The sequence below is a fragment of the Oculina patagonica genome, chromosome 6 (assembly GCF_052425735.1).
Source record: "Oculina patagonica isolate OP01 chromosome 6, crgOcupat, whole genome shotgun sequence".
NCBI lineage: Eukaryota > Metazoa > Cnidaria > Anthozoa > Scleractinia > Oculinidae > Oculina > Oculina patagonica.
In genome coordinates, this window is record NC_135763.1 from 4771635 (window position 1) to 4786581 (window position 14947).

The 14947-nt window shown below is 41.0% G+C and overlaps 1 protein-coding gene and 1 pseudogene across 1 annotated transcript in view; one reads left to right on the top strand and one right to left on the bottom strand.

Moving 5' to 3' along the window:
- LOC144656733 (Fanconi anemia group G protein-like) overlaps nucleotides 1-14947 on the top strand; it is a 33624-nt gene that overhangs the window by 9568 nt on the left and 9109 nt on the right. The window lies entirely within an intron of this gene.
- Nucleotides 10710-12312, bottom strand: LOC144656812 (profilin pseudogene; annotated as a pseudogene).

The following is a 14947-nucleotide window of genomic DNA, read 5'->3' on the forward strand; positions in this document are numbered from 1 at the left end:
CCGGAGAGACACAACAGAACGGGGACGGCGACCAACAAAAGCACACAAAGACAGAGCAAACCGAAGAAGAAAACACAGAGAGAAACACAAGGAGAGGCCAAACACCAAAAAGAACACACAGAAGCACCGCCCCCAAAAGACAACACAGAGCAGACAAGCCAGTGCAGAACAAACACCCCACAGACAGAGCGCCCGACGAAAGGAACGCGGGCAGCCGGAGAAAGCAAAGAGAGCAGAGAACGAAAACAAACAAGCCTGGAGCGAGCCCACGAGAAAAGAGCGAAAAAGAGTAGCAACAAAACAGCCAACAAGACAGTGCAGAAGAACAAGGCGACCTCCCAAAAACAACAGCCAGCCGCACGACACAAACCAAAGAAAAAACCCGAACAAGGACGCCCCAACCAACAGAACGACGCGCCCCCCCACTCCTAATCACCCACCGCACAACAATCCCACCCGGAACAGAACAAAGTGCGGGACCCAAAAAGAAGGCGAAATCGCGCCGTCCCACGCGGTCGAGAGACAACCCGAGGACCGGGTAAATAACGAAACCAAGACACACAGTAAAACCACACAAAAAACCAGTGAACAAAAAAAAAAAAAACAAAAACACACCCAGAACCCCCATAAGCCAAACAAGCACAAACAAAAAACAAATAAAAAAAACAACAAACACAAAGACATCCCCCCCCCCCCCCACAAGAGCAGAAAAGCGAACCCCACCAGAACGACACAACCCCACCCCACACACCCCCCCCCACACTCGTGCCGAATCAGAACGAAATCGCCTCACTGCATCAGTGAGGGTCCCTCCGAAGCTCAGAAAGACAACAAGTCATCAGCGTCCACCAAAGGCACACGAAACAACCGAGAAGAGATCAAAAACAGCACACCACGAGAGGAACGCCGAGCGAGGACGAAGAGCCGAGACCGAGACCAGACCACCAACCCAAAACCACCCAGTCCGCAGACAGCAGGAAAGAAACAGAAAGCACAGTCGCAGCACAGCACACAACGGCGAGGAACACAAGAGAACAATCCAGAAACGTCATCCCAAGCCACGGCGAGAGAGCAAGAAACGAAGAAGCCGAGGTCACGAGTCGACGACACCAACACACGACGAGCAGCCCCATCCAGATCGCCGAACCGCGGTGTCCGGTGGGGTGGGGTAGAGGTCAAGTCGCGACGAGAGAAGCCAGAACGAAGTCAACGAAATCACCGGAGAAACAACGAAACACCCAACCAGAGACCAGGAGCAAAGATCGCTCGACAGAAAAAGCAGACAAAAGAAGCACCGACGGCAAAAAAAACATCCGCCGAGGACACAAAAAAAAGACAAACCAAAAAGGAACAGAGAGAAACAAAACCAAAACAAAAAAAGAAAAAAAAAAAAAAGAAAAAAGGAGCGGGGGGAGGGCGGGCGGCACGGAGAGAGAGGGAGAGGGGCAGGGGGGGAGAGGGAGGGCAGCCGAGGGGGGGGGGGGGAGAGGGAGAGAGGGGAAGGGAGACAAGGGAAGGAGAAGAGGGAGGGAGAGGAGGAGGAGCAAGAGAGGGAGAGCAGAGGCAGAAAGGGGAAGAAAACACGAAGAGGGGGGGGAAGGACGAGGAGAGAGGAAAGGAGAAAAGGAACGAGGAGGGAAAAAAAAGAGGAGAGAGAAACGAGACCAGAAGGGAGAGGGGGACAGACGCAGGAGGGAGACCAGACGGAGAGGAGGAGAAGGAAAGAAGAGAGCACGAGAGAAAGGAGAGAGAGGGGGAGGGAAGGGGAAGGGAGACAAGAAGGAGGGAGAGAACAGAGGAGACAGAGCAGCAAGCGACCGAGGAGCGAGAGCGGCAGGGACGCAGGGCACAAGCGGGAGCAGCCGACAAGAGAGGCCAGGGGAGACGGACCGGAGAGAGACGAGAAAGAAGAAGAAGAGAGAACAGAGAGAGAAAGAAGAAAAGGAGCAAGGAGAGGGGGAGAAGAGAGGAAGAGAAAGAGAGAGAGAAAACGACAAGACAAAAAGGGAAACGGAGAGAAGAGAAAACGAGACCAAAAGACAGAAGAGAAGAAAAGACGAAAGAAGAACAGAGAGAGGGGAGGGACAGGACAGAGACGCGAGAAGAGAAGAGAGAGAAGGGAGGAGAGAGAGAGAAAAGAAGAACAAGGAAGACAAGACAAGAGACAGGAGACGAAGAAAGAAGCCCGAAGAGACACAAAGAGGAAGAAAAAGAAAGAGAAAAGAAAGAGACAGAGGAGGAGAAGAGGCGAACGGAGGGAAAGATCAGGAACGCGAAGGAAAGGAACGGGGAAGGGAGAAGGACGGGGGGAGAGGAGACGAGAGACGAAGGGAGGGGGAGTCACGGGGAAGTAGCGGAGCGGATCGGGTAAACGGAACGAAGAACACCGAGTAGAGCAGTCGGGGGAACAAATGAAGGAGAGCAGACCCACCGATGGAGTCGCGGGCACCGGGAAGGAGGAGGGAAGAGGACGAGAAAGACAGGAGGGAGCCGAAGAGAGAAAGGAAACAAGTCCCGTGGAGAGAGAAAGGTGAGAAGAAAGGAAGAACGAGAGGTGGAGAGAAGAGGAAGAGAAAGGAGAAGAAGAACGTAGGACACAGAGGGCGGGAGGGAACGATGAGGACGACGAAGACGGGAAGACGGAGAAGGGAAAAGGGAGAGGGAGAGGAAGAGGGAGACGGAGAGGAAGAAGGACAGAAAAAGGGAAGAGAGAGAGAGCGAGAGGAGAGAACGAGAGAAAGGAGAAAAAAGAGGAGGAACAATGTGAGCCGTGGTTCTCGAGATCAGCGAGACCATCGTGTGGAGAGAGTAAGAAGGGAAACACAAAAAACGGGAGAAGAGTGACTCAAGATGGAGGAGTGGAGAGAGGTAGAAGGCGAGAAAAAAGTAATGAAAGGTGAGACGACAGGAAAGAAAAAGAATTCGTCTCGACGCTCGATGAGAGGGAGAGGAGAAGACCAGGACAAAACGATAACGGACAGAGACAGAAAGAGAAGAGAGGAGAAGGAAAAGGTCAGAGGGAAAAGCGGAAGTCGACAGTCGGACAGTAGTAGTCAAAGAAAAAAAAGACACCCACGGAAGCAAGAAAAAAAAACAAACAAAGAAAAGACAAGTGAAGAAAAAGAAAAAGGAAGAAAAGAAAAGAGAGAAAAGAAGAGAAACAACGAAGGAAGAACAAACAAAGCATAGTAAAAAAAAAAAAAGACCAGAAAAAAGAAAACAAGAAAAAAAAAACACAAAACAAAAAAAACACCAAACCAAAAACACAAAAAAAAAACGCAAAAGAAAAACAACAAAAAACAGTGAAAAACAAAAACAAAAAAAAAACAAAAAAAACAAAAAAAGACCAAACAAACCAAAAGGAACCAAAAAAAACCGACAGGGAACCGCACAAGAACAAAACAATCAAACAACACAAAAAAAAAAAAAAAACAAAAAAAAAACGAAACAGAAAGAACAAAACACGGACAAAAACGGAAGGGACCAGACAGGATGATGATGATTATAATCATGGCGACCCTCCCCTCGGAAAAAGTCGACTTCCCCCTCGACAAGGTCAACTCCCCCCTCTCCAAGTTCGACTTCCCCCTCGCAGGTATACCCTCCCCTCTGTCAAGGTGGACTTTCCCCTCGGCAAAGGTCGACCTTCCCCTCATAGGTCGACCTTCCCCTCTTAAAAGTCATCTTTCCCCTCTTAGGTCAACTTTCCCCTCATAGAAGGTCAGTGTTCCCCTCGTCTAACTTTAAACGATTTCAAATGGTTATCCCTGGTAGTAGATTTTAGGTTCCAATCCAAGTCAGAAAAGTACAATCACTCAAGTGGTTGGTCAACACTTTTATTATGCTACGAGCTCATTAACTTAGCTCATTAGCTTTTATAATAGTGTATTTTCATTGTAGACGGAACCAATGCTAATATACGCCGTAGAATGATCCCTTGTCTAAGCTGTAATTGGTTCTATGTTTCTTAACAAAGCTGGCGATGCGGTTGGGACAGCTATTATGGCTGTTCACATTTATAAATAACTCTACACAGTCAACTTAAGTTCTTTGCCTTCAAACACCAGTGCCCTGTTCTACCTCGGTTTCCCAGGAGGAACTTCCATTTGCATGCCTGCTACAGCCTAAACTAGACAAAATTCAACGCAGCCTAGGAGAAAAGTGACCTAACCTTTATATCGAAAAGACTAACGAACGTTTAAAGAAACAGGATAAATTAACTAAATTATCCATTACAAACTCAATAGCGTCCTGGCGAAAAATTCTGATGCATTAATTTTGATTAAAATATTTAACTTTTGATCTTGAGGGTAAACCTACATGTACTTAGCTGGACTGTCACTTGAGCGCGCAAAATACAATGTAGTACTCAAAACATCTAGTTCATTTGGCTGAGTCAAGAATGACAGTTTTAAAGGAGCCATGTAATGATATTTTAGGTCATCTTTCTGATTAATTTTAAATCCAAGGAAAATTCAAAATAATAGTTCTCTAACGTAGAAAAACACCAACAAAGTAATAAAAACTCAAAAACAAACAAGGATGGTTGAGGCGGGGCTGACGGAGTTTATTATGAACGTTGTTCGTAACGTGGCTCCTTTAACAATGTAGAATCAGAGTATAAATAATGTGTACTGGTACATACAATTTGCAAAACTAAAACGTGGCTAAGTTAAAAGCCCGATTAAGCCATAGCAACATTAGAAAATATAAAATAGATTAACTATTAAAATGTAGAAGTAGAAAACCGAACGCCAATGTAACCCAACAATATGTGATTAAACAAAGTAATGTTTTAACGACACGAAATTTCCATTGCACAGAGGTGTTGTTTACCCTCGGCTAGCCCATAATGTAAAGACAAAGACATCACTGCCTCTACTGATGTCATTTCTTTTTTTTTTCTTTCTCTTCTCCTCTGGTTTTACGTTTTTGTGTTTAAAACTTTTTTAAACACCAAAATTCCCTTCTGTAAAAGGAGCTCTGTTCAACAGCAGTAAGAAAAAATGTCGAGACAACTTTCAAACGACACAAAAATGTTTTGTGTATTTTCACGTTCACGCTTCAACTCGCAACCCGTTTTGGCATTGTCAGCTGTTTTAGTAAGACTTTCTTCCACGTGACGCAATTATAATGGCATCAAACAATTACCCATTTGAAAACAAGGTCTTAACATAAAAAGTTACCGAAGCAACGGAATAACCTGTTTAAACGAACACCGTTAATTTAACCTTATAGTACGTTCAACTCAAAAAAGAGTTTGTTTTACCCCAGTTTGACGACTTGTCTGCGAATTGCTGTGCGCGAGATGCTTCACTGAATTCAGTTGAATGGCTTGGCGCTTTGGCACCAGAGTTGCTTCTCTCTTTCTCTAAAGCCACATCCTCTTTGTTTACTTGTTTGTCCAAGGACTGGCCGTTTGAAGACCTGTCTGTGAATTGCTTTATTGTTCGGGCTACCCGAGAAGCAACTGCGGCCAGATCTTCTCGCAAGTAAGAATACATCGCAGTTTTTTGGGTGTGGCACATGGCAATGCGCACCCCACTCTCGTCAAAATCTGCTCCAGCTTTCTTGTTTTCTTGCAGTACTGTAACTATGAATTTGCGAATGTTGGTTGCCGTGACCCTCAAGTCTTTGGTCTTTGGTGCTTTAATTTCCTCTGGCTCGTAATTTGGGTCAGCAGCGTTTTGTTTGCTGATTTGGCTTCCATCATCGCTGTCAGTGGTACTGCTGCCATCTTCATCACCACTATGTTGTCCTTTCCATCGTCGTCTAACCTTTTCCCGCAACATTTTAAGGCTTTGTATGTGCGCCAACAATCCACTAGCAACGTCCTGTCCGTCGATCGGTACATCTAATTGCATCTGGTGTTTAATTTCCGCTAGGTACTGTGTGTAGGCCATGACGGATTTTGAAATAGCTAGCAACTGGCCGTCTCCCAGGTATTCCCCGACAGCTGCACACTCCTTAGCCCTTCTGAAATGCATTTTAAGTGTTGTGACATTCGGCGCACTATTTAAGACTCCAATCTCCATACTTGGTGGCTCATCCAGGCTGAAGAAACGCAAAGCTTCTGGGTCTCCATCTACCGCCTGCCCAATGAATTCACTCAGCCATTGGCAGTGGTGCTCTCGTCCCTCCTCAGAAACTTCCCCGATGCTATCGTACCATTTCTTTATATGGGAGATCCGAATCTGTAGAGCGCGTCCCACACCAAGGGAATCAACCTCCACACTTATTTTGCTTTTGAAAAGAAACGATGCTAAAAAGTCTAGAAAAATCATCAGTTCCACGGCCATTTTCTCTACTAAACCAACCTCTAGAACTTGGGCACCTATAGCGACTCTTTTTGCCCGAGAGTACTCTGCTGTCATGGTTTCCATTGTTGGCTTAGAGTGAGGTATAAAGCTGACCTCCTGTATACCTTCAATACCCAGATCTTTGAGAGCGGTCTCGTCCCCCATGTTGCCTAGTGCAACAATCCTTAGGTACTCCTCCATAAGTTAGCAACTCTAGATCTCTTTTACCAATTACACAAAACTGAAAAAAAATAAATTAATATAGCTATTGAAACTGGTTTTAACTTATGGCTCACCACCTTATTCTTTTATCAAATTAATAACACATGAAATATGATAGGGCCTTTGACAAACAATTATTGTGTTTTGAGGCCGTTTTTGCTCTCCATAACGCCCCCCCCCCCTCCCTCCCTACATTCCCACTTACGTGCATATCTCACTGTCATAGTTTCCTTGACAATTCTTCTCTTATATTACAGGGAAAAACAATCTTTACAGCTAGTCGAACCAGAAAAAGTTCAAAACGCTTATGTTTCATCCCACCAGGTCATTTTAATATGCTTTGCAAGGATTATACAATGGTTCCTCTCATTATATATAGTGCAACTAACATAGTAATGTGTACACAGATGCTTTTCCATAAAACGGCTAAAATTAATTAATTCACACAGTTGTCAGGAGCTCTTCTTTTTGTTTCAAATTATAGGTTATGCTTAGTACCGATTTATGTGAGCAAAAAATGATCGTAAATATTTATTGAATAATGAAAGTAACGACTTCCTGTAAATATACTTGAGAGAATTGCAAAGTAGCATGGTGAAGTCTTAGGGTCACCGAACATCACCTTCCTTATTAGCCCCATTCCTGAATAACAGCCCCCCCCCCCACCTCTAATCAAAGGCTTATTTATTTACGAAAAAAAAGAAACCAAAAACTTGCTCAAAATTTATATTGCAGGTATTTATAGAGCAATGCAGCCAGTGACCGTTTTCTTTTCTTTTTTTAACAAAAACACAATTTCAGCTTACCATGGCCACAGTCAATGAAATGACTTCCTGATGCGGCAAATAGATTGAGATTTATAAAAAAAAAAAAGAAGAAAAAAAAGTGACAAAAAAAAGCGAGAGATCCTTTTGAATGACCAAAAAAATAACTAAACAAACTGAGAAAATAATGGAACGGCTTTCCAGAGTAACGTATTAAAAAATTTTGACACAAAAATACGAGCAACTAAAAAATATATACGAATGAATTCATAATAGCACACACAGTGTACATGCAATAAAATGGTTTCTGACGCCGAACACAACACTTAACACATCTGTATCTGTTTGTAATTATGGTTTTAATTAGTGCTTTCAGCTTGACATTTTTGCCCTACCGTTCAACTTTCTACTACGTTTCGTGATTTTTTGAAGCCACAAGGTTACACAAGATTTTCGACACAAAAATAAGAGCTACTATTCTATAGTGCGAATTAATTAAGCCGTTCCAGCGTACAGAATTAATTTACAAAATGAACATGCAGTTAAATGATTTCTTGACCTTGACGCGACAAACAACACTGAACAGATCTGTGGTGTTTGTGAATATGGAACGAGTTTTTCAACTGATGTGATTTCAGATCTGCGAAATTAACGGATGGCAGTGACAAATAATCTGTCGAGAAATTGTCTAAAAATTTAACTGAAAACTAAACACTGCACCACTTCGCTCCAGACCTTCTTAAGCCATTTTAATGAATCCAAATATACTGCCAAAATAAGCTATTATTGGACATTTGATATTTTTGATGGTGAAATAAATATGATTTCTATTGTGCTCACTACTGAAACCTTCAAGCGTTATTTCATTCACGATACTTTGTGCGACCGCTGACACTAAAAAGTTACACTGCGGGAAGGTGTTATAACTTCTTTTCCGAGCGGCCATTTTGAGGTTTTACCTTGTAGTTGTAATGTTAATTTACAGCTGGAACGCAATATTTTACGCTCAATTAGCGTGCTGAATCATAAAAGAAACACAGGTGTAGCATAAAATCTGATGCAGCATGAGGCAAGAGCAATTTTAGTAGGACTATTGAACGTCAGATAATGTAAAACACGCTAGCTGCATAATTGGCATATCGGAATCTGTAATTATGGCGAGAGAATCTTGTCTGTGAAACGAAAGAAGATTCTGTAAGATGCACCGACTACTTAAATAAGACTTACGATTGTTTGATTACTTGGTCTATTACCGTTATAAGTTATAAAGCAAAAGGTTACTTACAGAGCAATTAATGTGTGACTCACCTTAATCGAGATCTGTCCGAGTATTTGTCCGATGTAGACTGGGAGCGGAGTAATTCAACCACAAAACTGAGGGGAAAGTCAACCTTCACCACGGCTTATTTCGAACAAAAACAGAGGGGAAAGTCGACCTTCACCAAACATTGGTTTGTATCATTCAAATCTTTTTTTTGCTTTGCTCTTTTACTTGCTGCTTTCAAAATTAGTGAGAACTGTCTTTATCATTCTCTAAAATGTAAATATTGGCAGCAAATTTCGCTAAGTCAGAATTTTATGCAACCGTTTCAAAGAAGGCTAAATTTGCATAATTTCAAATCACCGCAATTTTGTGAGGTTCCACCTTCAAAGAGATTAAGAGATCGAAAATCTTGGATTCAATATTTCACTTTTTTAGAAGCTTGAAACCAAAAAAATACTAAATCTCGAGGTATGTTATCAATTCTTGGAAAGAAACAGCTTAAAATGTCAAAGATATTAAATTGTAAATAAAATTTTAGTATTGGTCAGCGGTATTTCGTTACAGATAATGCGCACAAGCAAAAGTACATTTTCATTACATGTAAAACTATAAGGGCTTTAATGTCGTGGAAAAAAGATTGAAATCGGCTCAGTTTTGATTTTTCTACGAATTTTTTTTCGTATTTGAAAATAGCGGTTTCTCGACTTCCAAATATGTAGAAATAGCAAAAAAATGCTTAACAAGCAAAATTATGCCAGTTGCATTAGCTTGGTATTAAGAATGTGATGTGTTGTAACTGCTTGCCAAGTTTCAAGTCGCTCAGTGGTCTGGTTCCAAAGTTTTGGTAGTTTGAACTTTGTCAGTTTCAACTACAGGTAGAACTAACTGGTCGACTTCCCCCTCCCTTCAATATCATTAAAAGCTTTTCCTAGTCAATCATAACATGATTATTTCTTTTAAAATCTACTTAGATTATTCCTCTTACGGATACCATTCAAACACGCCAAGCATTCCTTATAAAGATATATTGCTGGTTTTTTTTTCAGCCGCTACACAAAGTCATTTCGTTGACGCCATATTTACAAATAAGGGAGGGGCTGGAATAATTTTTTTTTTCAAAGTCACAATCCCCTCAATCCGAAATGAAGTCTCGAAGATTAGTAAGCAGATTGTTAAGAGCTAGTGTGATTACTTTTCTACGAGTAAAGCTGTTTATTTGGATGATTGACAGTCTTTAAAATGCGTCTTTTACAAAATTTGGCATCTCCGAGGTGTCTAAAGTTTGACTTCCATATCTCAGAAGCAATTTTATTTGGTAAAGCTTTCAATGCATGGAAAGTCAACCTTTGAATTGAACTTTCGAGAAATGTTTTTATGAGGAGTGCCACTAAAGCACTTTGCTAAGAATATAGCTTGCAAAAACAGTACATTTTTTAGCAAAAGGTCGTCTCTCCCCTCGTTTTAGCCTCTTTCATCTTAAGTTACCAGGCAACGAAAAGACTTAGCCTTCGTCAAATGAACTGAATGTCTACCTTCTTAAGAGTTCTAAAAATCTGCAGCATAGTTTATCTGATATACCAAAAAGTAAAGCCACTGGATTCAGTTATACGTCGGTGGAATTTCCCCTCGGTAAGGAAAAGGTGATCATTTCGTTAGATTTTTAGTTGCTATGCAGTAACCACGTGACATTGTGACGTCATACTTAATGTAAAGAAACAACAAACAAATATACATATCATTTAAAAATTTGAGCAATTGTCTGTTCAAAATGACGAAGTTATAAGTGTTTGATCTTTTTTGGCGATTTTCAAAATCAAGGTTGAGTTGAGCGAGCTCAAAAACCGGGTGTAATATATAGACCTCGGCGGCATTTTTTTGTCTGCTCTGAAACCGATTTCCCAAAATAGTGGTGATAATCGTGATTATAAGGGGATCATGGGTGATCGGTCTAAAAGTCATACATGCCAAAAATCGCGAAAAAACGACATTTTTTAGCTGTATTCCCCATCAAAGTCTACTCTCCCCTCACCCCCGAGCTATAAATGATCATTCCCGTTAGCCATTTCAACTGGTCACCGCCAAATGCATACAATTTGTTGTTTATGCACTAATAGTCTGATGCCTAAAAACGTAAGTCAATTTAAATAAATTTGCTTTTACTTTTGCCCATTTAAAAAAGTTGGTGATAGGCGAGGGGAAAGTGTACGGTGGAGGATTCCAATGATGATGATGATGATGATGATGATGATGATGATGATGATGATGATGATGATGACGTTTTTATCAGAAAGAATAGGTAAAAGTTTACTCTTTTCCTATTGCCGTGTTTAGCTGGAAGTTGACCCGAGAAAATTGATCGACTGTGACCTTTTGTTCTCAATGCAAAAAAAAGCTGGACCACTCCCTTCCAGCGCTTCGGTGTTGGCCGAGCGGGACACGGGTTTGTAACCGAATAAAAACCTCGAGCAAGTTGTGCAGTTTTTTTTTTTCAGAAACGAAACTAAGTTTTCAAGTTATTCTCTGTATTACTAAGCTCCAGCAACAGAGGAAAACATTGCAAGAGTTTCTTTTTGCCTATCGCGAACAACTGGAGAATATTATTAAAAATATCAGTCAATTTCCACGCTTTTTTTTGTGCTTCTGAAACAATTAAATTGAAGGAAGCTCTAAGCATGTCTTAGCTATTGAAGTCAAGTAGCCGGTGGCGGTCGTTTATGAAATTTTTTCCCAAATATAACTTAGCAGATTCGTCTCACGCATCTTTTACAAAATGTGATTCTTAATCGGACAAAACAAATATACTGGAAATTGAATGACCGTCACTTTACACATTCAGGAACTCAATCTTACGGATATTTTCCGTGATTATATTTTCAATCCTGTCTATGTAATGTAAAAAAATGTAATGTAAATGTTGTTGTTTATAGTGGTCATGTACTTAGCTTCATATCTCAACGAGATAGCTAGTTTACAGGCACGCCACTGAAACAGAGGAAACAAATATTTTGAATGAACATAACAAGGTTAAAAATCCCAACTGGCAGGAGGCAGACCAGTTGGCTATATACAAAGCGTGATCAAGGATTTGAACTCGGGACAACCGAGAAACAAATCCAGCTAGTGGCCAGCGCCGTTAACCACTCGCCCACGCTTGCCTCCTTGGCCACGCTTGCCTCCTATGGATTTGTATAGCTACTCTGCAACAAATACAAAGTCTTGAACGCTACATGTTGAAACTCTCAAGGTATTCTGCAATCACTCCAACAGCCTTGTTTGCGTTTTGCAGCGCTCCCGTAGTTGTATGGCCTATAACAACTGCCGTTTTACTTGCTTGTAATATTATTCTAGAACTGAATCCTCTTGTTGCATATACTATTTTGCCATCAACTTCACGTAAGAATATGTAGTATTCTCCTTCTGCATAAACTCCGCCCGTCATGAACGGTGTAAAATCTTTCTCTTTAAAACATTTTGCAATGCTTACTGCTTCGTGTGGCGTTAGCTTCAAAGCACAAGGGTGTTCGTCTGTATTCCACTTTGCTCCGCCATCCAATCCAATAATACAGGCCTTGTCAATGTGCACGACACCAGAGGCGTCCTTAGATTGTGCGATAAGGTTATCGATGTAGCTGCCCCACGTCGCCATATTTACGATGAATTAAGAAAAGCAATTATAAGCTGCTAGACATGCACAGTTTAGGTGTCCTGAAGTCTTTTCAATCGTTTGCTTCACAGAGAACGCTGGCGAGTAGATGAAGGAAGAGGAAAATATGACTCGACATTTTTTTTATGAATAATTAACTTTAGAGAAGGAAGTAACGCAATCTTTAGGTGACCCAATTTTATAATCTGATCGATATCAGAGGCACGAACCGTACGTGACATACCTAAACCGCGCATCGACGAAGGACTTTGTAAAAGTCTAGCTCTGAAAAAGTCTTCTTGTAGTCGCCGGGCTGACGGCTTATTCTACGATTTAGTCGCCAGCTTCAAAATTCTAGTCGCCATGGCAACTAAAATTGTCGCTACTTGGAGGGTTGAATTGAAGAACTGGTGTCAGTGTCGTCCTCCTGGTCCTTTTTCTATTTTTTTGTCAGGATGCTGGTTTTTGTTTTTGTTTCATGCGTTAGTGTTAATACGTGTTTTCTTTTTCCAATTGACCCCTAAATGACCACAATAATAAAATTTAGAAAAGCATCTCAGATACACTCATAACACTGACTAGGTTGTCGGAAAATCAAAGAGCTCTTCGAGCCACGACTGATTTTTTTTGCCAAGTTTAAAAGTTTAGTTTTCATTCCTTGAAAATTTATGAGCAGCAGGTGATTCAAACATTCCTTTGATGCACATGATAACAGATAAACGGCGGAATGTCAATTACATTGATATAAGATATTTTCGTCTCCCGTGACTAAGTGCGCACAAGTAGCGCAGTCGGGTAGGCATCTAACTGCGGATCGAGAGGTCGCGAGTTCGAATCCCAGAGGAGAGAGTTTTTTTCTTTTTTCCTTTTTTTTTTCTTTTTTTAACCCATAGCACTAAAATGGTTTGTTTATTATATCGCTCCGTAGGTATGCATTGCAGAATAATTTACATGTAGGCTGTTAAGTAATAAAGCTGTAAAAAAAAATGTAATAGACTGATTCAGGTACAAATGTAATATTATGCTGTTTCATCTGAAAAGCTTTCCTTTTCTTGGGAACAAGCAGCCACGCACTCGATTTTAGCCAACGCTCTGGTTTCTAGATAGATCCATCGCTTATGAAGCTTATGTGAAACCCGATTTAGTTTTCGAATGCTCCTACATTCGACTACATGTACTACGCTAGCTCGAAAGATAGACACGAAAGTCATCGATCGATTAATGCAGAATACTGGCTCTCAATGTTCACTTTTTTGGCGGTCGATTACTTAATTCTTCACGTAATTGTCAGCCATATTTTGTTTCTTTGCTTCTGGTTTTTCTTGTAAACCCCTTTAAATTTAAAAGACCGCCTTTATACGGCCGCTTTTATACGGCCGCCTTGCTACACTCTTTCTACAAGTATATCTGCTGGTCAGCGGAGTTGCAATGAGAAGTTTACAGATGATGGACCGACCAACCATTGGCTACCCACAATACTCCTGAATAAATTCAGTCGTAAAAAGCACAAAAGTGCACGCGACAAGACCGAAAGGTAGTATGGGTAGAAGAAGAGAGCTACTGCACGTGCTGAATACCAATAAGATGTTGACATGACAAACGCACAAACAGGGTACTTTTAGCCCCCTGAATTTTAGAAGAATTTTCAAAACTCAAAGTCATGCGGCAGCATAAGTAAAGCTACAAAAAAAGGCCTCCTGAGAAGAAAAATAAAACTTTAACGTGCAAAAATTCAAACTTGTACATTACCTCTAGGCCAATATACAAAATTCAAGTGAACACCCATACCACCTTTCGGTCTTGTGGCGTGCACTTTTGTGCTTTTTTTCCGACAACCTTTCTCGAATTAGCTGTAAACGAATGCGAAACGAGCGTTAGTGCGTTTTGCGCAGGCATCTAGTTCTCTCGCGTTTCTTTTTCAGCAATCAACGATCACAGGAAAATACCATACTTACTAAATTAAACTCCCCGGCGTTTATAATAATAATAATAATATAAAATATTTAATGAGGAGGCCTCCAATCACTAAAAGTGGTTTTCAGGAGGGTCCTCAAAACATAAAAATTGACCAATAAAAATTAAAAAATTAAAAGCGAACTCGGTAATCTTAAATGCTAAAAATGATAAAAATTGTTAAAAATGATTAAAAAATTAAGATATTTATAATTAAAACCTAAGATAAAAAGCGATTTAAAAGACGTTTCCTCAAATTTCGCTTAAAAATCAAATGCGGCATTGGCCTTTTTAGTTCGTTGGGCAGTTTATTTCAAACTTAGCCTGGTGGGCTTTATTTGAAGTTGGCGTTTAATCGGGGTCCGTCTTTTATAAACGAAAAGCAATTTTCTGCATTTTTTTTTTCATTTTTCTTCGTCTTTTTTATTATCATTGCCCATCCTCCGACACCCAGGGACAGTTTGTCAAGGCAGGACGATTTTCCCATCGTCCAAGTCCAACAAACTGTCTTTGGATCCAAGTATGATCATTACCAGAAGTTACAGCAGTAGAGAGGTTAAGCATGACGTTTAACGGCAATCGGCAAACTCGAGCTTTCCTTTCATTTTGTACCTTTTTAACGAATTCTAAAATAAATCCGTCATAAAAATAGGGAAAAATCCCACCTGCACGACAAACGCAGAACTACTTATATTTCCGCGTACGAACGCCAAACGGCAAACGGCAAAAGTTGAATTTCTGCCGTTCGCGGGAAAACAAACGTGATCTCTCTAGTTACAGCGATCAGGATTTGTCATTGTGA